General features: G+C 38.9%; 1 pseudogene; it reads left to right on the forward strand.

The window, feature by feature from the left end:
- The first annotated feature begins 9,693 nt into the window (after nt 1–9,693).
- LOC140500014 (small ribosomal subunit protein uS2-like) lies at nt 9,694–13,347 on the forward strand (annotated as a pseudogene).
- Nucleotides 13,348–22,278: the final 8,931 nt, after the last annotated feature.

Raw genomic sequence — 22,278 nt, forward strand, 5'->3', positions numbered from 1 at the left:
ATGATAACCCAGAGGTCTAGGTCTAAATCAGTTTATTTCCAGTACTTTGATTAAATAATCGTTATGGATGAAAAAGATACCTTACAAACAAAGATCCAAATAGAAATACGTTATTGTCTGTGGTTACTATAATAATTTTCAATCCCATCTACCATTTTGTAAAGTTTCCTGTTGAAATTCAACTAGCAAATTTATATGTTCTCTGGTATCTATCAGTGTGTCCTAGAAACCAAGAACAAAGTGCTGCATTTTTGTGTTTTTAATAAAAAGGTGCAGAACCCAGGTAAGCTCTCTTCATTTGGCACATTTATGAGCAGGTGAAAAAATTTTGTCTTCAAGTTTGTGTGTGTACGAGAGTTTTTATGCATGATACATATTTTCAGCATCGTAGAGAGGAGAAGGTGATCAAGAGGGCCAAATGTTTCAGAGAGGTTAAGAAGGGAAAAGATTCTGAAAAGGCCATCAGATTTGGCAATTAAGAGGTCACTGGTCTTTGAAGGGAGCAGGCTCAGTTGAGTGAGGAGTCAAGACCAATGAGGAGGTTAAGAACATGGAAGACTAAAAAGCCAGTGGTGTGCCCCTCCTCCTACATAGAAATAAGGAAGTTCCAAAGAAGAATGAGTTTTGGAGAATAATGTAATAAAAACTGCAACACAGACTGCAGACCATCTATGATTCCTGATTCAAGTGATACTCTGTCCCATGGAAAATGAAAAGGGGACAGCATGTATAGTCTTTCTTGCACAAATCACTGCCCCATGTCAGAGCCCACATTTTCAAGGGTTGCATTTTATGCCCAAGGGGCAACCTAGAGCTCAGAGAGCAAGTATTCTGGGGGAGAGGTGGAATTGAGGGAGGACAAATATGTGGATTTTCACAGTATTGGGATTTCTGGGTCACAGTTCACCATGAAGGGCTAATGCCTAAATCATAGTAAGCCCTTAATAAAAGTTTGCTGACTTGAGAGGGACATCTAGGTGGAGAAAGCTACATGTGGGAGCCATTTGCATTGCTACCTTACCTGAGGCCGTGATAGTGAATAAGGCCGCCAACGAAGAGACCACAGAGGGAGAAGAAAAGAGGACTGACAGAAGTTTGGGGGGCACTCAAATTTAGGGGGGAAGAATGCAGGGGAAGGACCAAGAGAAAAAAGCTCTCCATCCCACTCCTGTCTTCTCTTTATCTGTACCTGCTCCTCACCTTACCTTTTCTCATCTGTACCCTCCACTCTGTCTACCATCATTTGAAGTCTATTCCCAGCTAGCTGTTCTTTGGGAATGGTCTTGCAAAATGTTAGTAACTTCTCAGCTACTTCAGCATTATTCAAAAGGGAGCACTTTTATCCTGTATCCCTGATCCTATTTATTTATACAGAATGATCCCTTTGGCAGAGAAGGGTAATTTACCTCCCACAACAAGACAAAAAAAAAATCCCTCAAAAAATGTATAATTCAATTTGTTCTAGTTCTGTGAACCTAGATTTTAAGTTCCTTGTGGGCACGGATCATGTCCTATTCGTCTTTGTCCCCCCACTCCCATCCCATCCCCATCTCTAGCGTCTTATGTGGGCATGCTAGAGTCAACTTGAGTGAGCCAAGAGTTCACTTTCCATTGTGAGAATTTATACCTCAAAAATCAACAGATGCTACAAATCAGGTTTGCTTTGATATTTTGTTGATTGTCTAAACTTATAAAAGTGATGGAGAAAATGTTTATAATGAAGATTAAACTTAAAAGTCTGTCCTGTTCATGGTGGGAGGGAAGGCACAGAGAGCTGGTTGTTAAACATTTACCAGCATACACCTGCTTATAAATACTAGATGCTCAATAAATACTTATTGAATGAATAAATATCATCCATAGATGGATGAGTGAATGGGTGGATGTTGCTTTATATTTTCCTGCTAGCCTGTTCAGGAGCTTACTCTGTTTATTCCTGTCTCTGCTTTACACTGCTCAGCATTTTCATTCAAATATGCCTGTCTCATCGATAAATGTTTATTGAATGAATTAGTTATAATTGAATTAATAAGCACCAATCATTCTCAGAACAGAAATACTTTAACAGGGAAGAGAATGAATCCAATTTTAGACATGTTGAGTTTGAAAGGTTAGTTGGACATCCGGGAAGAAACACGTAGGGCAAAATGTCTCATGGGTAAAATGGAACTTTCACCTAAAGGAGGGAAGTACCAAAGGCAAATTCTGTGTATTAGTGGAAGGTGAGGAGAGGGGGAATGAATTTTTCAGAACCGTTCAAATTACTTTGCATGTGTGACTGCTTTTCTCCATCTCTAAATAAGGTCATCCCTGTTCCTATCAGCAAATTATCATAATATAAAAAGGATGGTGATTTCTATAACATTATATCTAACCTATATTTCAAGAGAGGTCATATCTATGAAAAACAAGATACCTGACTGAAATGGTTTTCAAAAATGGGAGGGCTTTTTTGCTTTCAAATAGGTTTATAATTTTGGAGTAGGTCATAGAATGGAGATTGTAGAGGATGAGGTGTAAGGATGGCAATAAGGAGATGAGAAATGGAAATGGTTAGAGTCTCCTGGTAGTATCCTCCTCCTCCCTTCTCCCTCATGTCAGGGAACACTTATGAATATATTATGAATGTGTGTATGTGTATATATGTATACACATATATACACATACACACACATATATATAACATATCTATACATTTCTGTGTCTACGTATATATATATATATATATGTGAACATGTTTTATAAATATTACATTTGTAAAAATTCCATAAACACACGTGTATATATGATATACGTATAGGTTGTCTGTGTCTATCAGAGTGTCTGCTCCAACAAGACGCACTAGCTCTGCGCTCAGGCAAAGGGGGTTGAGCCTTGGCACAGCCTGATTCCACTGAAAGAAGCTTTTTCTCATAGTCTCTGGTTCATTATACCTAGTCTTGAGTTCCAGGAAAAAATTTTCAAATAACACTTAGATATGAATAAAATTTAGAGTCCCCTCTATAAAGCTTGACTTCTTATACAAAGTTGAAACTGCGTATAAAATAGCCTTTTGTTTCTTCTTTTGACCCATGGATTTGGAAATAGGAACATTTTCTGGTTCATTTACCAATGATCTTTGGCAAAAACCCCAGCCACAAGGACCAATGAGGAGCACCATATCCCACATGTCCTTTAGCAAGGAATTAGATCATGTGGTTCACCAGCAGGGCAGCTCTATCATTCATATTATGTGAATGTGGATATGTGCAGTGACAGGAAGGCTCTTCCCTTTAGTTAGCAAAAGAACTTTCCAACATGGAAAATTCCCAATTATCTTTCTTGTTCCTCATAAACAACATGCCTGCTCCTTTGCACAGGCTGCCCCACTTACCTGGAATGTTCTCTATCCTTACTTTTAGAATCTCTGATTTCCCCTCCTATGTGAGGTCTTTTTTAACTCTTCCAGTGCTAGTCTTCTCTCTACACCTCATTACCTTGTACATGCTTCTTATGTGTATATGCTATATGAGGCTGCCCAGTGACCCAGTGGATTGATTCAGGAATCAGGAAGACCCAAGTTCAAATCCTGCCTCAGACACTTATTAACTGTGTGACCCTGAGCAAGTCACTTAACCTTTCTCAGACTCAATTTCCTCAAATGTAAAATAGTGATAAGAATAGTACTGACCTAGGGAGGGTGTGATGAAATTTGTCAAGTGTTATGCAAATTTTCTTTTTATTGATTAATTAATTTTTAGTTTTCAACATTCACTTGTATAATATTTTGAGTTCTAAGTATTTTCCCACTCTCTCTCCTTTCACCTCCCCAAGACAGCATGCAATCTGATATAGGCTACACATTGTACAATCCTATTAAACATATTTCCACATGCTAAGCGAACTTATAGCAATAAGTAAATGTTGACTGTGATGAAGATGATATATGTATGTGACTTCTCCCCAAAAGAATGAAAACTCATAAAGGGCAAGAATAGTTTTGTTTCTGAATTTTTATCCTAGGATCTAGCACAGTGGTCAGGATATAATAAGGCCTTCATAAATGGATAATGATTGATTGAATGAATGGCAGTAACCTTCACCGTTGCAGATTGCAATTGTACCTGTGACTTAGCAGGTATACCCTTAGCAGTTTCTAGAAGTACTTAGAGGTTACGTGACTTGTCCGAGGCCTCATAGCGTCACGAAATAGGAGATGAAACCAGATTTGCCTGTACTCTCTCCACCTCGGTCAACCCTATTTACCCTTCTCCTCTATCCCTATATAAGTAGAACTCTCCATGAGCCTTTTAATGTTGTAAACCACCCCCACCTCCTGTAATTCCTTCTGAAGACACGTAAACTTGTGTACAGAAAACATCCATGGTATCTAAGTAGATATAAGGAAAGGACACCCACAAGGAGTCAAAAAAGCAGAAGCCAAAATATTCTTCTCATTTTAACTGCTCTGTGAGTAGCTGCAAAGATCAGATGTTCAGTAGCCAGACAGATGAATGGTATCTGACCAAGGAACATCTGTGTAATGATAATTAGGTTGCCAACATTATCTGAAGAGCCGTTGTGAGTCTAAAGAGCAGACGAGAAACAAACATACATAATATAGCAGGCCATCATCCACCCTTCAAGCAAAGCATGATTATTATAACACTACAGAAATTAAGTAATTTCAAAAGAAAAACCTATTTTTCATGCTTTTGGCTCCTTCTCTTTAAAAAATCTAATGTCAGATAATTTTCAGTAATTTGTCTGTACCTGAACGCATCATTTCAGCAATGAAACAAGAGAAGAGCAGAAGTCCCAGGGGAGGTCCACTTAATTCCTTCTCCTCTGGCCCTTCATTTGGGGACTTAATTTACCATTTCTAGGAGATAGGTTTGCTTGTGTACTTCTCTGGATTTGGTACTTACAAGCGACTGAGGTGTAGATCCTAGAGGGCCATAGAACTGATTACATGGATAAATGTTCTACAGAAGTCACACAACCACACTATATGTGCTTAACCTGAGGTTCATCAATTTTTTTTAAAAAACCACTTTTTGATAACTATCTTTTAATGTAGTCAATTTCTCTTATAATTGTAGGTAATTTATTTTATATGTTTAAAAATATTCCCAGATGGGGAGTAGGTTTCACCAAATTGCCAGAAGGGTCCATGACACACAAAAAAAGTTAAGAACCATTCACTGCCTGCAAAGTTTAATGCAACAAATACCTGTTGTGTGCCTTGCACTGTGTTAGACACTGGTGATATAACAACAATGAGAAAGGCTGGGGCATGGATGGGGGATGTCTCCTATTGGAAGGGACATCACACAGGAGAAAGTTTTAATAGTATTCTTTTTCAATTACCTGTAAAAACAAATTTTAACAATCATTTTTAAAAATGCTGAGTACAAAATTTACATAGAAAATTAAATGTAAAATATAAACGAAATGATATCTAGGAAAAAGGCAGTAGTGACGAGGAAGAAGCATTGCACGCACTCCTCACTTAACATGAGGAAACTTGAGGTCCAGGATGGGAAATCTATTGACTTGCCCAACAATTGCTCAAACCCTTCAGTGAGCAAGAAGGATGTCAACCCCAAGCATGTGAAAACTTCCCCCTTCTCCACTGAATCAAGGTAAACAGAAGTTAAGTGACTTGTTCAGGGTCACACAAAGAGTGAGTGAAAGGAAAGAGGAAGTACTAAGTACAGACAGCTTTTTCTAAGAGTTTGACTATAAAAGGCAGTAGAGAGATAGGATGATGATTTGAGAGGCTGTTCAAATGAGAGATTTAAAGCATTTTTAAAAGAGAAAGTTTGTGGGCAGCAGGAAATGAGTCATTAGATAGAGGATGGAAATTACAAAGAGAGGGGAATAATCATGGGAGCAGTCCGTCCACAGAGCAGGGAGGAGATGGGATTAAGGGACTGACTTTGAAGAAAAAGCTATCTCTTCATCAGAGCAGAATAAAGGTGGAGAGAATGAGAAATGATGTTGAGGAGCTTTTTGATATAGAGAATGGGAGAAGAGGGAATTTATGGAAAATGACCCCTATTTTCTTGGGCAAATATAAGGAGCCCAGATATGAGCAGAGATCTTCTGCTGAGAAAGTGGAAGAAGGAATAGTATAGAAAACATGGATAGAAGATAACATTTAGTAACATTGTTTTGAGGAATGCCCTAGACCTCTATTTCCAAACTCATCTGACCTACTACCCCCTTTTCAAAAGAAAAATTACTCAAGGACCCTTGGAAATCTACTTTCTTCAGAGTTGTTTTTTTTTTTTTAATTGGTGTCATTTCAAATATATATATATTTAAATGATGCATCTTAAATTTAATAATTCATTGTAAATTAGTGGTTTTTTCCTTGCATTGAAATTTTGATGTTGCAATATTTGCATCATGTAACCATATAGTATCATATTGTAAACAAGTCATTACATGCACATGTTCCTGTTAATGCATGCTGGACTTCTTGACAATGTGTGACACACTTGCCTGCCGATGCTTGTTAAGACCTGTTGGTGGAATTGACCGCTGATCAGTTATAGTTCTCATTTTGTGAGTTTATTTGGAAAATAATGTAATCACTATGTCTGCTCTGTTACACCTATCTGTTACACAGCAGATGAAACAGGTATGATCAGTGTTTCAAAATTTTCTTCTTTCTTTATGCTTCTACCACCTCATTTTTATTCAATGCCTCCCTCAGTTACACCCAAGGCTACTACCACCATCACCCCACCTCAACTCCCCCCGCCACCCCTTGATTGTTTCAGTGCCCCCTGGGGGCCATATCACCCACTTCGGGAAAGTATGCAGAGAATTAGGGAGGAGTTAAAATACTGCTTTGCTCCACTGAAAGCCCATTTGAGATTAAATAACAGAATTGTAGCAGACCCAGATAGTGTGGTTGCATTGCTTCCTTCAGCACTGTTCAACAATGGATAAGCACAAGAGAGGCAGATAGTGTGAATCATCCAAGATTGGGATTTGGCAAGGATAAGTAGCAATAGTAATCCCATAATAGAAACATTATAATGATGAACTAATTAACTGGTGTAGTTCTGATCAAGATTGAGATTAGAGAAAACTTAAAGCATTCATTTTTAAAGAAAATTTGATTTTAACATTCATAAACATTATATATATATATAAATTGGTTGTTTAAAAGATGAACAAAATATAGGAATACTTCTTGTTCAGTTGCTTATTTGTGTCCATCTCTTTGTGACCCCACGAAACACATGGGAATTTCCTGACAAAGATATTGGAGTGATTTGCCATTTCCTTCTTCAACAGATCAAGGTAAAAAGAAGTTAAGTAACTTCTCAAGGGCTATACAGAGAGTGAGTGTCTGAAGCCAAATGTGAACTCAGGTCTTCCTGACTCCAAATCCAGCACATTGTACACTAAACCATCTAGAGGCTCCCAGAAATACCTCATTTTATGCTAGAGTGTCCAAAAAGTATAAAAATTCAATTTTTGTAAAAGAAAAATTATTTAAATACATTCTGGGTGGTTATTATTTAAAAGACTCTTATGATGAGTCATTCTGTAAATCCTTTTGTACCTATAAATAGGGAAAAGAAAAGGAGGGGAATAAGTATTTACATAGTGCCTCTAAAACTCTAAGTGCTTTACAAATGTTACAAATTCTCATTGCTTACTTCAGAAAGAGATGCTTTTAGAGTCAGAAGACTTTGGTTCAAATCCTGGCTTTGACATTTACTCCCTGGGTAACTATGACTCTATATCTATGATCTTAACAATGTTTTTCATGAATTCTAATCATTCTGTTAGGTTTTATGACAATGGAATGTGCTTATTCCCATCTATCTACATTTCATTTTTGTATTCTTTACCTGTACAGTACCTTTACAGTCTGTTTACCTTTATGTCATCAGCTGGCCCGGGGCAGGGACTGGATCTATTCTATCTTCTACAAATCCCCCTAATATTTCTGATAGAGAGGTGTGCATATGGGGCCCTGGGTAAATATTAGCTACTGTTGATGCTGCCTTGGCTGATAAGCCCCTGCTCAGAAGCCTGAGGTGGATGCAAGAAAGAAGCTTTTCTCTTCTAAACTATTGATTGGCTCTTGCATGACATTTAATAAAAACTTTCCATTACCAGTTGCATAACAGCAATTAAAACCCTCATCAAATCTATCTTAACTGCTTGGAGTTTTCCACTAGGGAGCGTTTGCCTTGGCAAACATCTGCAGTAAAAGGCTATTTAATCTTCATAACGGAAACAGCCAGTTATGCTAATTCATCTCTTTTATTATCAGTTTACACTGGAATCTCATGCAGATTTGGTCCTTTCCAAAAAGTGCAGCAGAGTTCTTCACTTCTAAAGAGGAAGCCAAGTAAGTCCATATTGACGAGGTCCCCATCAACTCAGAGTGTTCAAATGGGACCTGACGACATCTATTTAAGAGATTGTCTAAGGGATTGGCACATGGGACAGGATGCTGCACTGGGTGACTTCTAAAATCTTTTTTAACTACACCTCACAGTGTAGCTATGGGGAAAGTGTTCTGTAAATTGTAAAGTCTTCTGGAAGTGGAACTGTCATTTCACATTAGATCAGGAGCTGAATAGAAAGAGGAGACAGGGCTGGATAACATTTGCAAAAGTCCTCAGTACTTTCAATATTCCTGATCTGTCACTCACACACACACATATACACACACACAGACACACACACTTTTTGTAGTACTAGCATTCTCCCCTTGATATTCTATGACTGTAGAATACCATGATGAGGTGAATGAATGTTGGAATTAGAGTTGAGGGGTCTTGGCTTCAAATTCTGATTCTGCCATTTACTATGTGCATGACTTGGGCCATGCCATTTGACCTTTAAATCTCCTTATTTATAAAATGAAGCACTTTCATTTGATGACCTCTAAGGTTCTATGATCTGAATCTATGATCGAAATCTGTGATCTATGATCTTAAAAAAGGTGACCAAAGGTCAGAGGTGACCAAAGTCAGAGGAAAATCACATGGAAGGTGTAAGAAGGGGGATGACATTGACAGTTATATGATATGGGGTTGAAAGACAGCTTAAAAGAATCACATGATTAGAAAAGGTCATCTGGTCATATAGAATGAGTTAAAAAAAATGGATAGCCTGAAGCTGTATTCACACTCACAGAATATCAAAAAGACCAAAAGATGCCTTCATTTTATTGAGAATCTATGTAAAGACAAGGATCATACAGGATGAGAAATCAAGGTTAGGTCATTTTTTGTACTAATGGAGAGAGTATCTGCTTCTGTGAGATCACTGACCCGATGATATATTGAATTATATGTACCAACTATTTTCTTCTCAAAGAGTGATTTTCCAAATTACAGTGCGTGTCATTCTAAAGGGTGAAGCAAAATAATTTTTTGTCCTAAAGTTTCCCTTGGATGCAGATTTTTTATTTATGTATATGGATTTAATATAATATTTTACATTATATTATGCTATATAATAAAATGATTATAGGATATTATAATGACATATATTAATTATATTAATTTAATATAATTATGTAATTATATTAATAATTATAATTATATTAATTTAATTATATTAATTTATTATATTATGTGTAATTATATTAATTTAATATATTTGAATATATACACATATATAATTTGGCTTCCTATTTACTCTTATTTTGAAAAAAGAAAAGGAATATGACATGTGAATGTGAGTCTGAAAGTCTACTTCATTTTCCATTGACTTGGTCTAAAAAAGGAAAACAGTACTTCAAAATTCTATCAGAGCTATAGAATACTACAAATGGAAGGGAACCTGAGGAAAACATCTAGTTTAAACCATTCCTTTTACGGATGAGGAGATTGAGGACCCAATGGGAGACAGGTCACACATAGTTAATAAGTAGAAGAGCTGTTTGCTAATTTAGATTTTCCAGTTCCATGTACATTGTTCTCGCCACTATTACATACTAACCTTCTGATGCCACAGTTTTTTATTCCCCTCATCTTCAGTCCCTGTTTTAGATTTTGCAAAGAGAATTGGAACTAGGGTAGTTTAAGGGTAGGGTAATAAAAGCAATTCCTCCAGCATTACTGCTCCTGACCATATGTGAAATCTACATATAAAGTAACCCAACTTAATTCAATTCAGTAACCATTTATTAAGTAACTCCTACGTGTCAAGACACCATGCTAAGTGCTGGGAATTCAAAAACAACAATGAAATAGCCCCTGCCCTCAAATGGCTTGTAAGCTTATCGGATAGGGAACAATATGGAAGCCATATACAAAATAGATACAAAGTAATCTTTTTGGGGGAGGGAAAGAATCATGCTAACAAGTAGGAGCATTGTGGGAGTCAGGATCCTGAGGTATCTTAGCATTCCAGGTGAGCCCCCTAGCTTAACTCCATTCTGCTTCTTCCTCCAGAGGCAGACTTCTCAATACTCAAGGTCTCTCCCTGAGGTATCCTCTTCCTCCCTATCCCTATACTCCCTGAAAGCCAAAATTTCTAGTTCCAGTTCTACCCAACATTATCCTGTCTTGCCCCTCCCCATTGCCAGCTTTCTCTTTTGAATGTTTCAACGTGTCTCATGAAGGCCAGCAAAGTATCTTTTACATTCCTGCCAAGTTTGTGATCCTGTGGCTGTCCCTTCAAGGGTTTCCAGATGAGCATAATCAGAAACATGGAGGTTGACCATTTGGAAGACTTTGCCTTCCAAAGTCTTTGGCTATGCCTCTTGGTGGATTGGTGCTGACTTTGATGCATGGAGGCTGCCCTCTCTGTCTTCATGGTCCTTGCCAATGTTAGAGGAAATCTACCTAATCTTTCCTTTGGTTATTTCCCTTTTCTTTCTTGAGATTTCAGCCTTTCATCATGCAACAGGAATAGTCTCATCTGTAGGGCAGAACTGGTGTTGCTTGTGGCAAAACATGGAGTGGGGGAAAAACACAGCAAAGAAAGGGGCAAAACTGTGTTACAAATGTTTGGATAAAGTCCAAAAGTAAATCAAAAAGATATTCACACTTTAAATAATGTGCTGAATGTTTCTCTACTGTAAACCCTTCATAGCAGATCAATACCATTTACACTTTTCACTTGCAGGGAGCAGTAAATGTCCTTCACTCGGCCAGTTTTCTACCATTTAACATTGTTAAAAAGGTGGCATTCTACATTCATTGGGGTATTTTCTGGAAACTGGAAATAGATCAATTAGTCTTGGTCACATTCATTGTAGAACCAGATGGGAAAGGAACAGGGGGCCCAGGAAATATTAAAAGGCAGAGAAATGTGTTTGTTTTTAAAGTTCATTAAGTTAGACTCCTAGGCAAGCCACAGTGGAAAATAGGGCTTGCATTCCCCTACCATGTAAATAACTGGTACGCTACAGGTGTGCTAGAGATTGCCTCATAAACTGATTTAGCTGTAAATGTGAATGGCTGCACAATGGCTCCCAAATTCCAGCCCCTGACATTTGTCATGTTGAATGACCTCAGCAGGGCTGGAAATTGGTGATCCATGTCATTTAAAAATGAACAGATATTTATTATTAATAAACACAGTGAGGGTGAAATAAGGCAATTAAGTAAAAGTAAATTACGTTTTGCTTTTTTTTTTTTTTTTAAAGGAAAGACAAGCTAACTGTTGAGTTGTTAACTCCTGCTTCTCTATTGCCATGGTAGAAAGCTGATATAGTATTTCTAATTAGTTTCCATTCAGAAACCAAATTCCAAAAGTGGGATGTTACAGAAGAAAAGTTCGCTTCCTTCCCTTCTGACTTAGGGCAACTTTGTTTTTAATATTCTGTCAAAGAGAAATCACTGCCTCAATGGTTTTCCTGATCTCAGTTTCTGTCTCTTGCCTGCTTTGGGTTTTATGGACTTTGCTTCTCTGTCTTTGCTTTTTTCCTTTTGGCTGTTCTATGTTCCTCCTGCCTCCTTCGGATGCTCTCACAGCTGTTTCATATTTGGATTTTCAAGAAAATAGGTAGGTATAGGCAAGTAAAACTGAGCAGAGGGAAGGAGGCTAATAGGCCAGCTGGCTCCAAGGAGGTTGTTAAAAAACAACCCACCCTTTGAAAAAAAGAATAAAATTCCATTTAATTGAATAAACACTTATTAGGCCCCGTGATGTGCCAGACACTATGGCAAATTGTGGGTTGAAATGCAATCCAGTGTCTGTTTTTATGAAGTTAAGATTAGAAGAATTGTGTTCAAATTCAGCACCTGCCAGTTTCTATCTTGGGCACAGCAGTTAATAAACTCTTTGCTTCCTTAATGGCAAAAATTAAGACTGGACTTGATGACTTGTGAGGTTCCCTTCAACTCAAAGGTTATAATCCTATAACATATGACATTCTCATGACTGCTCAGTTGAAGCAGTTATTGAATGAATCCTTTCCATACTGCCTAGAAGAGGGTTCCATATGGTGTTGTCCTCGGTTTCTGTTGTGACTTTAAAGGGAAATGGTCACAATATCTGGAGACCTAGATGTCTTGCAGATGAGGGAGGGTGTCTTCAAATTCCTAGCTGCAGGAACCCATTTGGATGGTACCAGTTTGGACTTCCAGATGGAATAGTATATCTACAAAAGAAAGAGATGACATCTATGTCAATTTGAAGAGAACTTGGGAAAAGCTTCTGCTGGCAGCTTGTGCCATGGTTGTCGTTGAAAACCCATCGTCTCATCCAGGAACACTGGTCAGTGAGCTGTTTTGAAATTTGCTGCTGCCACTGGTGCCACATCTGTTGCTGGACATTTCACACCAGGCACCCTCAGTAACCAGATCCAGGCAGCTTTCGGGGAGCCTGCCTCTTGGTGGTCACTAATCTTTGGGCAGATGACTAGCCTCTGACGGAAGCATCACATATTAACCTCCCAGCTATTGCACTGCGCAACACAGACTCCCCACTCCACTATGTGGGCATTGCCATTCCATGTAACAGCAAGGGTGTTCACTCACTGGGTCTGATGTGGTGGATGTTGGCATACGGGAAGTCCTGTGTATGGGTGGTACATGAACACCCATGGGAAGCTATGCCTGATCTTTACTTCTACAGGGATCCAGAGAAGATTGAAAGGAAGAACAGGCCACAGCTGAGAAGGCAGTGAAAAAGGAGGAGTTTCAGGGCGAGTAGACTACACCTACCCCAGAATTCACTGCTACTCAACCAGAAGTGGCTGATTGGTCTGACTGAGTACAGATGCCACCTCTGCCCATTCAGCATTTTCCTACTGAAGACTGGAGTGCTCAGTCAGCTACTGAAGACTGGTCTGTGACTCACACTGCTCAGGATACTGAGTGGGTAGCAACTACCACAAAGTGGTCTTCAGTTTTACCCCAGATTCTCTAATAGTGTTGGAAAAATGCTGATGGAAAATAAACTTTGGCTTCTTACAAAAAATAAAATAAAAAGACCATATCAATAACAAAGCCAACAAAAATCACATCCCACACTCTGACCAGGTAGGATTTATTCCAGGAATGCTGGTTCAATATTAGGAAAACTATTGACATAATTGACCACATCAGTAACAAAAATAACAAAAATCATATGATTTTCTCAATAGACGCAGAAAAAGCCATTAACAAACTACAACATCCATTCCTGTTAAAAACACGAGAAAGCCCAGGAATAATTGGAGCCTTTTTAAAAATAAGTAGTATCTATCTAAAACCAAGAGCAAATATTACTGTAATGAGGATAAATTTGGAGCTTTTTTCAATAAGATCTGGGATGAAGCAAAAATGTCCATTATCACCACTGTTATTCAAGCTATTTTAAAAATAATGCGAAAGGAACACAGATTTAGAGTTAAAAAGGGATCATTTAGTCCAATCCCTCATTTTACAGAGGAGGAAACTAAGACCCAAAGGGGGTAATTTACCTTTAATAAGGTCATATTAGTTGTACCACAGTTAGAGTTTGAATTAGTCCTGTGATTCCATATTCAGTACTCTTTCTGCTACACTATGCTGGATGCCTCAATCCTTTTGCTAAGAATGCTGCCTCCATTCAAGCAGATGCCAAACTCTCCACGCAGGTCAACTCTCTGAGTTGCTGTGCCCCATCCACACCCAAACATCATCTAAACTTCAAAATGCCAGGGATGAGCTTCTCTGATCTTATCTAGGTAAGTCTTTGTATGCAAAGGACTGGGTTCATCCATGGGCCTTACAACTTAATAATACCTGTCAGAGCTGTCATTTTCTTCATTTGTAAAACGAGATGGGGTTGAACTCTACAGCCTTTAAGGTCTCTACAAGTTTTAAATCTATCATATAATCGCTTCCATGGCAAAATGACATATTCCATCACAACCTTTGTGGAGTAGATTTTGGCCAACTGGTCTTTGGATGGGTTTACGTTGTGAATTATTGATAGTAATAAGTTTTGATGATTACGTTTTATTTCTTAAAGACCTTGAATTTCCATGCCTCTCTCTCCCTGCTATACTTCATCATCTTCAGCATCAATAAACATTTATTGAGCCCTTACTCTCTCTGAGCTTTGGGCTATATGTTTCACTAATATAAAGCATAAGATGAACTTGACTTACACTCCTTCTATGCTAAGAAGTCAAATCTCTAGTGTGCCTTTCGTTTTAGTTTTTTTTCTCCAGCTTTTATTTGCCTCTGATAATTTTGTCTGTGAACAGAATGGCCATGACGTCCTTTTCAGAATTACTAATATCATTGTAGGGAAAGGTACTAGACTTGTAATTTCATTGATATAAGAAACTCCCAGGTGAGGTAACTACCACCTGGCATTTTTTCTGCAATAAGATGACACAATTTGCCTAATGTTGCATAACTGGTGATAAGTAAGGTGAACAACTGAAGCCAACTCTCCTGACTCCAAGTCCAAGTCTTGTCTTAGGCCACATTGCTACTGTCAGCTTCTAATTTCTTAGGGAGTTGCCTAAGGCTCCCTTTCAGTGACTTGAGCATGTCTATGAAGCCAATATATGTCAAAAAGAGGATGTAAACCTGTCTTCCTGGTTCCATGGCCAGCTCTCTATTCACCACGCCATGATGGGGATACATTTTGTTATAGATACACTATCATTATATTATACATTGTGTGTATTTATATGAAACCAGAACTTAAATTTCACTGGTGTAGGGTACTTCCATTGAGTGGAATCCCTCTATCAGTGCAGATCGGTCCATTCCCTGGAAGAAAAGTTCTTAGAGACTCACCTGAGGCACTGAAAGGTTGAATGGCTGTCCAGATCTTCATAGTAAGTATATATCAGAGATGGGATCTGAACCCAGGACTTCTTAACCCTAAGGGAGACTCTATATCTATAATAACAAACTTTCCTTTCAGGCAGTCCTTTAAGAATTAAAGAGAGCTTGGGATTTGTGAGAGTAGAAGAAAATTCCCTCCTCAATAAAATCATTGATCCTTAATGCATCATTGCCTTTTGTATTATTTAATATAAAGCAAATCCATATATAAAATACAAAGCAGTACATCATTAAATCTGAAAGCCTAAAGGATTACGGTACACATGGGTCATGATTTCCATGAAACTGCTTAATTGTTTTTTGAGCTCAGCTTCCCATAAGCTCAGCCTAAGTTCTTGGAGGCCCTTTGTCCACATCCCTATGCTTGATTTTAGGACGTCTGATGAATAGTGATGCAGAAGAGAGCTGTAGGCTGTCTTCCAGGACCTGCAGTTAACTACTTGGGTGACCCCAAGCAGGACGCTGTATATTAGTTTGCCCATACGGTGGAGAAAATTGTATCCATTCTGGTTTCCCTCAAAGATTTGCAGTGGGGATGAAATGATAAAACAAACATTTTGAAAAGAAGAATGGTTGCCCAAGGTACGTTGTCATTATTTCCCCCAGAGGCCTCAAATACACATTGTCTAATAGATCTGAATGCAATAAACAGGCCTGTGGGAATGCAAGCATTTTGTATCTGTTTTTCAAGTTAAGAGACTTGAAAGTTCAAAAGATTCCATGCCCAGGATCAAGATGTGGAAATAGTCTGAACGCCTCATTTTTTAGAGAAGGAAATGGAACCCCAGAGGGATGATACAATTTACCCAATGTTGGTCTGTCGATAAGCATTTATTAGGTACTCATTGTGTGCCTGAAACTGTGCTAGGTGCTGAGGATACAAAAAGAGGCAAATGATAGTCCCTGCCATTGGGGCACTAACAGTGCTATGGGGCAGACAACTGCAAACAATTGTGTTCAAATAAGCTGGAGGATAAATAGGAAATAAATAGGAAGAGGGAAGGCACTAGAATTAAGAGAGATTCTGAAAGGCTTTCTGTAAAGGACATAGTTTAACTTGGGACTTAAAAGAAGCCAGGGCAGTCTGTAAGAGAGCAGAGGAGGGAGAACATTCCAGTCATGGGGGATAGATAGCCAGAGAAAATGCCCAGAGTTGAAAGATGGATTCTTTGCCTTATGGGACAGTAAAGCAGTCCTTGTCGTTGATTAAAGAGTATATGTTAGAGAACACTAAAAAAAAAAAAAAAAAGGTAGGGGAGGCTATGTTATGAAGGGCTTTGAAAACCAAATAGAGGGTTTTGTATTTGGTTGTGGAGATGTTAGGGAGTCAGTGGAGCTTATCAAATGTGTGTGTGTGTGTGTGTGTAGGGGGGGAACATGATCTGAACTCTGTACTTTAAGAAAATCACTTTATCAGCTAAGTGAAAGACAGACTGGAGCAGGGAGGGCCTAATGGTAGGGAGACCCACCAACAAGCTATTGCAGTAGTCCAGATGCCAGAAGGTGATAGCCTGGTATGAGAGGAGAGAAAGGGGTGTATTTGAGAAATATTGCAAGTGTGAAATCGACAGACATTGGCAATGGATTGGTTGCGGGAGGGGGTAGGGAGCCATAGTCATGATTAGGGTGCAACCCTGGGAGACTACTTAGCAGTTTAGTTCCAGAGTAAACAATTGAAATTATTTCTTCGGACTCCAAAACCAGTGCTGTTTGTCTCATCCAGCACTGGTACTGTCAAACTTCTGTTTGCTAGGCTTGTGCCCTAGTTGTTGGGCAGTTCATTTGGAAATGTCTTCCTTGGGTAATGTTTTGAATGAGAGGCTAATTTGAGATTGTTCAGACTTTGAAGTGAGATCTTGTTTGGAGTGAGAGAACTGGGGTTCAAACCCCAGCCTCACTACTTGCTACCTCTCAAGTAGTGTATGCATTAGAAACAACCCCTCCTCTTTTCCCCATCCCTAGGGAAGAAAACAGTGTTCTCCTGCAGCCATGCGGGAAAAAGGCTTCATTTCTCCAAATGCTGTGAGCCAAAGACATTTAGTAGGGGCTCATGGGAGGGGAAAAAAGGCAAGCTACATGCAAGAAGACCTCTAGGACATAGGGAGAATAAGAAAAGCCACAAAATATCTAAGCATGGGGTGGAGGCAGGGGAAGAAGGAGGAGAGATATTTGTGGTTGAAATTAAGTGACTAGATATACCTGAACCAGGCCTTGAAATGGCAAAATCTTACTGAAGATAGTGGCTACAGAACAGGGCCAACAGAAATGATGGGACTTTAAACCTAAAGGTTATGACAACAGCAGTGGTGAATGCAGGGCACTCCCCCACTGAGAGTTAGGCTAAAGGCAGTCGATTTAGATTTGTTATTGTTCAGTTGTTTAAGTCATGTTCAACTCTTCATGACCCCTGCTGGGGTTTTCTTGACAAAGATACTGAAAGATACATTTCCTTTTCCAGATCATTTTACAAATGAGGAAACTGAGGTAAACAGGGTTAAGTGACTTGCTTAGATCACACAGCTAGTAAATGACTGACATCAGACTTGAACCCAAGAGTCTTTCTGACTTCAGGCCTGGCATTTTATCCACTGCACCACCTAGCTGCCCTGAATTATCCTTCAACAAGCCATATCAAACATGGCACCCTACCTATAGGGATTTCTCTTAGATTCTTCCAATTAGTGTCATGAGTTTTGAGGGAACTGAGATGGAATGATTCTGGAGAATGATAGGTAATGATGCTTACCTGGAAGTGAGATATACTTTCTATTGATTTATTAAAGCAGTTAAGGTACTAGTCTCAATTATGTTCATCATTGTCCTAAAACAGATAGCCACTGTTTAAGTGCCTTGAGTTATTTTAACAAAGAAGAGTCTAATACCCTGGGAAGAGCTAAAACAAGCCAGGTTCTGATTCTCCCCAGAAAGATTCTGGGTAAAGGCCTAAATCAAAGAGATTATATTTAATTCTTGAGAAGCTTTCTGAAATGAACATGTGTCTGGGTTAGTCTAGAGGTATAACTTTTAAACATTAGGTTATATCTGTAAAAATATGCAAAAAATATATCATTCCTATAAACTCTAGTTTCCTCATCTGTAAAATAAGGGGGATGGAATAGATTATCTCTAAGAACCTTTCTAGCTCTAAGTCTTCTTATCCTATTTCCGAATCTGCAACAATGTATTCAACCCCACATTAGAATTTAATTATGCATTTTCATGATCATATTCTTAAGATAAGTCAGAAATGAAACAAGTGCTAGGATCTTAGATTAGATGACCCTGAAGATCCCTTAAAGCTCTAAATCCAAGACCAAGTTTCTAAATATTAAGAGAGTTTTAGATTCCCACTTCTCTTAGGGTTCTATTAATTCTATTAATTTCTTATTCAATTACCTTTTCCCGCATTATGCAAGCACATGTGTAGGGAAAGGACCTTCAAAGTATACAATCCATAATCCATACATATCATACATTTGGGCCACTGCTTTCTTTGTGGCAAAGCATCTGTATTTGTGACACATCATTTCCATTTCTGTGGGCTTTTGCTACCTCCTTTATTTTCCAACAGCCTTTAATGGGGCCAAACAACCCAGTGATCAAGTGAGGTGGAGGGAAGAGGAGGAATCCGGAGTGCCAAGGTGTTCAGCTTTCTGGGCTGTGAGTTATGACAGAACTTGACATGATTCACCTCAGTCCTGCCTCCTTCCTTGGAAACCTGAAATAACAGTAGGGATTTTGATTTTAATGAACTCACAACTAAAAATCAATCAGCAGTTCAGATCAGATGTTGGAAGGGGGAGAAAAAACCAGCCCAAACAGCACTATATCAGTACTCCCTTAAAAAGTTCGCATTCCTTAAACCAACATTCCCATTTTCTCAGGTACTTAATAGCCAGGGGACCCTTAGCAAGGCACTTAATGTCTGTATGCCTTGGTTTCCTCAACTGTAAAATAGAGATAATAAGAGCACCAACTCCCAGAGTTGTTAGTAAAGTGTTAGTAAAGTTAGTAGGCACTTAACGAATGCTTGTTTTCCTCCCTTCTTCGCCCTTCTATTTATTACCTATTTTGGTATGAGAAAATGTCAGGAGTGCTGCTCTATAGATAGAAAAACATTCCATGCTCACCGTGGAGTGGAGTCCAGGGAGAGTGAGAGACTCAATTCAACTTTTTCTAGAAGAGGACAAGATTGGGTCATTCCATTTCTCTTTGTGCACTTTGGGAAACATATACTTCAAAGATTATAGATGTGGGACTGGAAGGGGCCTTAGAAGTTATCTAGTCCAATCCCTTCAATTTACAAATCAGAAAACTGAGACCTGCAGAGTTTAAGTGACTTCAAGAAGACTTGAGTTCAATCCTGCCTCAGACATTCCCTAGCTATCTGACATTCAACAAGTCCTTTCATCTCTCTTGGCCTCAGTTTCATCATTTGTGAAATGGGGATTAAAAATAGCACCTACCTTAAAGGATTGTTGTGAAGATCAAATGAGATGCCATGCGAGGCTCTTGGCAAAGCCTCAAGTGCTATATAAATGTTAGCTTTTATTTTTGTGGATGTTGCTCTTAATGGTCGAGGTCACATAGTACGTAGCAGAGACAGGACTTGAACTCAGGTCCTTTGATTCCAAATCCAGTGTTCTTTCCACTATATCAGGATGCTTCCAACATTTTTAAAAGAGATTAATTATAATGGACCATGGAAATACTCAGACACTCAAAGACCCAATGATGTCTTCAATGTGAGAAACTGCTACTACCAGTGTGGAAACTTCCTCAATCAATACAGGTCCTAACCTTTCTATAACTTGGTAGCTAAATTGTAGGAAGTTGCCTGGGACATGTAGAGGTCAAGTGACCTGTGCAGGAGTCAAACAGCCAGCAACTGTCAGAGGCAAGATTTGAACTTAGGTCTTCATTACTCCAAATCTAGCACTCTATCTATTAAACTCTGCTAATTGTACTAGAAGTAGAAATTAACTTTTTATGTTGTCCAATAAAGTTTGTTATTCAATCATTCAGTAGTAGTGTCCGACTTTACATGATGCCACAGAGTTTTATTGGCAAAGATACTGGAATGATTTGCCATTTCCTTCTTCAATGTGTCCCTATTTTATAGATGAGGAATTGAGACAAAGAGGGGTTAAGTGATTTGACCATGGTCACATAGCTAGTAAACGTCTGAGGCCAGAACTGAGCTCAGATTTTCCCGACTCCAGCCCTGGTGCTCTATCCACTACACCACCTGGCTGCTCTATAACATTTGCACAGTGCTTAATTTATCTTGAGACTCATAATAACTGTGTGAGGCAGGTGTTGTTATATACTCATTTTATAGGTGAGAAAAATGAGTATGGGAGGGGTTAAATGACTTGCCAGTGTCATACAGCTAGTAAACATCTGGAGATCTTAGGTCTTTCTCACTCCAAGACCAGAAGTTTAGCCGCCACACTATGCCAAACTTCTTCAACTTGGTCATCAGATCATCAGTAACTCTAAGTGATGGCCGAGGATGCCTCAGGAAGATTCTTGCCCCTCAGGTTTGTTTTCCAAATTGGGGAAGATTAGTTTCACAAAGCAACAGTCAGTTTGTTTTCCCTTTTAATCTGGCAATAGTTTTCTTCTTGTCAGGTTTTGCCATTGCTTCTCTGGCAGATGGCAGGTAGGGAGGACTGTAGAAACTCAGAGGGCAGCCAGTTTAAGGTCGGAGAAAGCAGCTGCGGGCTTTTGAGATGGAGAGATGGGCAGATTGACCTGCAGGGATAAATCGTGAAGGGGAAAGAGGTTGCAGAGGGAAGTTGCTTCCTACAAGAAAAAATAAAAAAAGAAAGCCCATTGCTAAAAATGCATATGTGAAGGGAATCTGAAAAGTTTAAGATGTTTCCATTATGTAAAAATAGGAATTTTTTAAGGAGTCTTTTTGAGAAGCATAAGGTGCAGTAAAAAAAGAACACTGAATTTGGAGTAAGAGGGTTTCGGTTCAAATCACAGATCTGCTATAACTCCAGGCAAATCACTTATCTCTTGACCTCATCTGTAAAATGGAGGTTGAACTTGATGACTTTTAAAGTTCTTTCTAACTCTATGAATAGGCTATGAAATACTAAAAATGTGAAGCAAAATTCTGGAACAATTTAAGTTGATATTGGTAGAATATGAGTGAACCCTACTCTCTTGCTAAGGATACTGCTGAAATCTTGGAGATGACCATCCCCGCAACCTTCTGAAGGGCCCCAGGGTTTTGGCACACTATATTCTTGGAGGAAGGTAAAATTGGTTTCTCTGACCCAACCATCACATAGATACTCTGTCAGAATAGCCCACAGGCTTGTCCACAGTGATAATTCTCTGTCTAGAGATACTCATTTATACTCATATGCAGAGACACATTTAATAGAGTGGCCCTGCAGGGAAGGAAGGTAATGTACCCACTGGGAACCCCAGGTAACAAGGCCAAATTGTTCTACCAGTTGCAGGGAGTCGAAAGTAAAAGAGAAAATTGCTTGTTAGACATAATAAGAAGTTTAGAAATTTATAGTAGTCTCTGATTCCTCCATCTGTTTTCTCCTTTTGAATCCCTCTGGCCATTTTAGTAAAGGACTGTGGTAGGGCAGTGGGAGCCAGGAGGGGAAATAGGCAGCCCTGGTGGATGCAATTGATAGATTTTGATCATGACTGCATGTGAATGGGCTACTTCATAAATGTAGGTATTAGAAAGCAATACATTTCTTAGGGAAATTCTTCGAAGTCTTAGGAGGGTCTCAGACCCGGAAGGACTCAGCTCAATCATTCATCCCTTTCTTCTGCATCTACAAAGAATATAGTATCTGAATGGAAGTTCTCTGAGGCTGCTATGTTGGTCTTTGCATTTCAAGCTATCGATGCCTGGCATTTGTTCAAATGGATATGTGATTCAATTGATTTGGTAATAAGGTTATAGCCTATCAATGCCTACTCACTCTGTATCACTTTTGTGGTACATAATAAATCTTCCTGAAAGGGGTATTGTCAATGTGATGACACATAG

This window comes from Notamacropus eugenii, chromosome 1 (genome assembly GCF_028372415.1).
Source record: "Notamacropus eugenii isolate mMacEug1 chromosome 1, mMacEug1.pri_v2, whole genome shotgun sequence".
Taxonomy (NCBI): Eukaryota; Metazoa; Chordata; class Mammalia; order Diprotodontia; family Macropodidae; genus Notamacropus; species Notamacropus eugenii.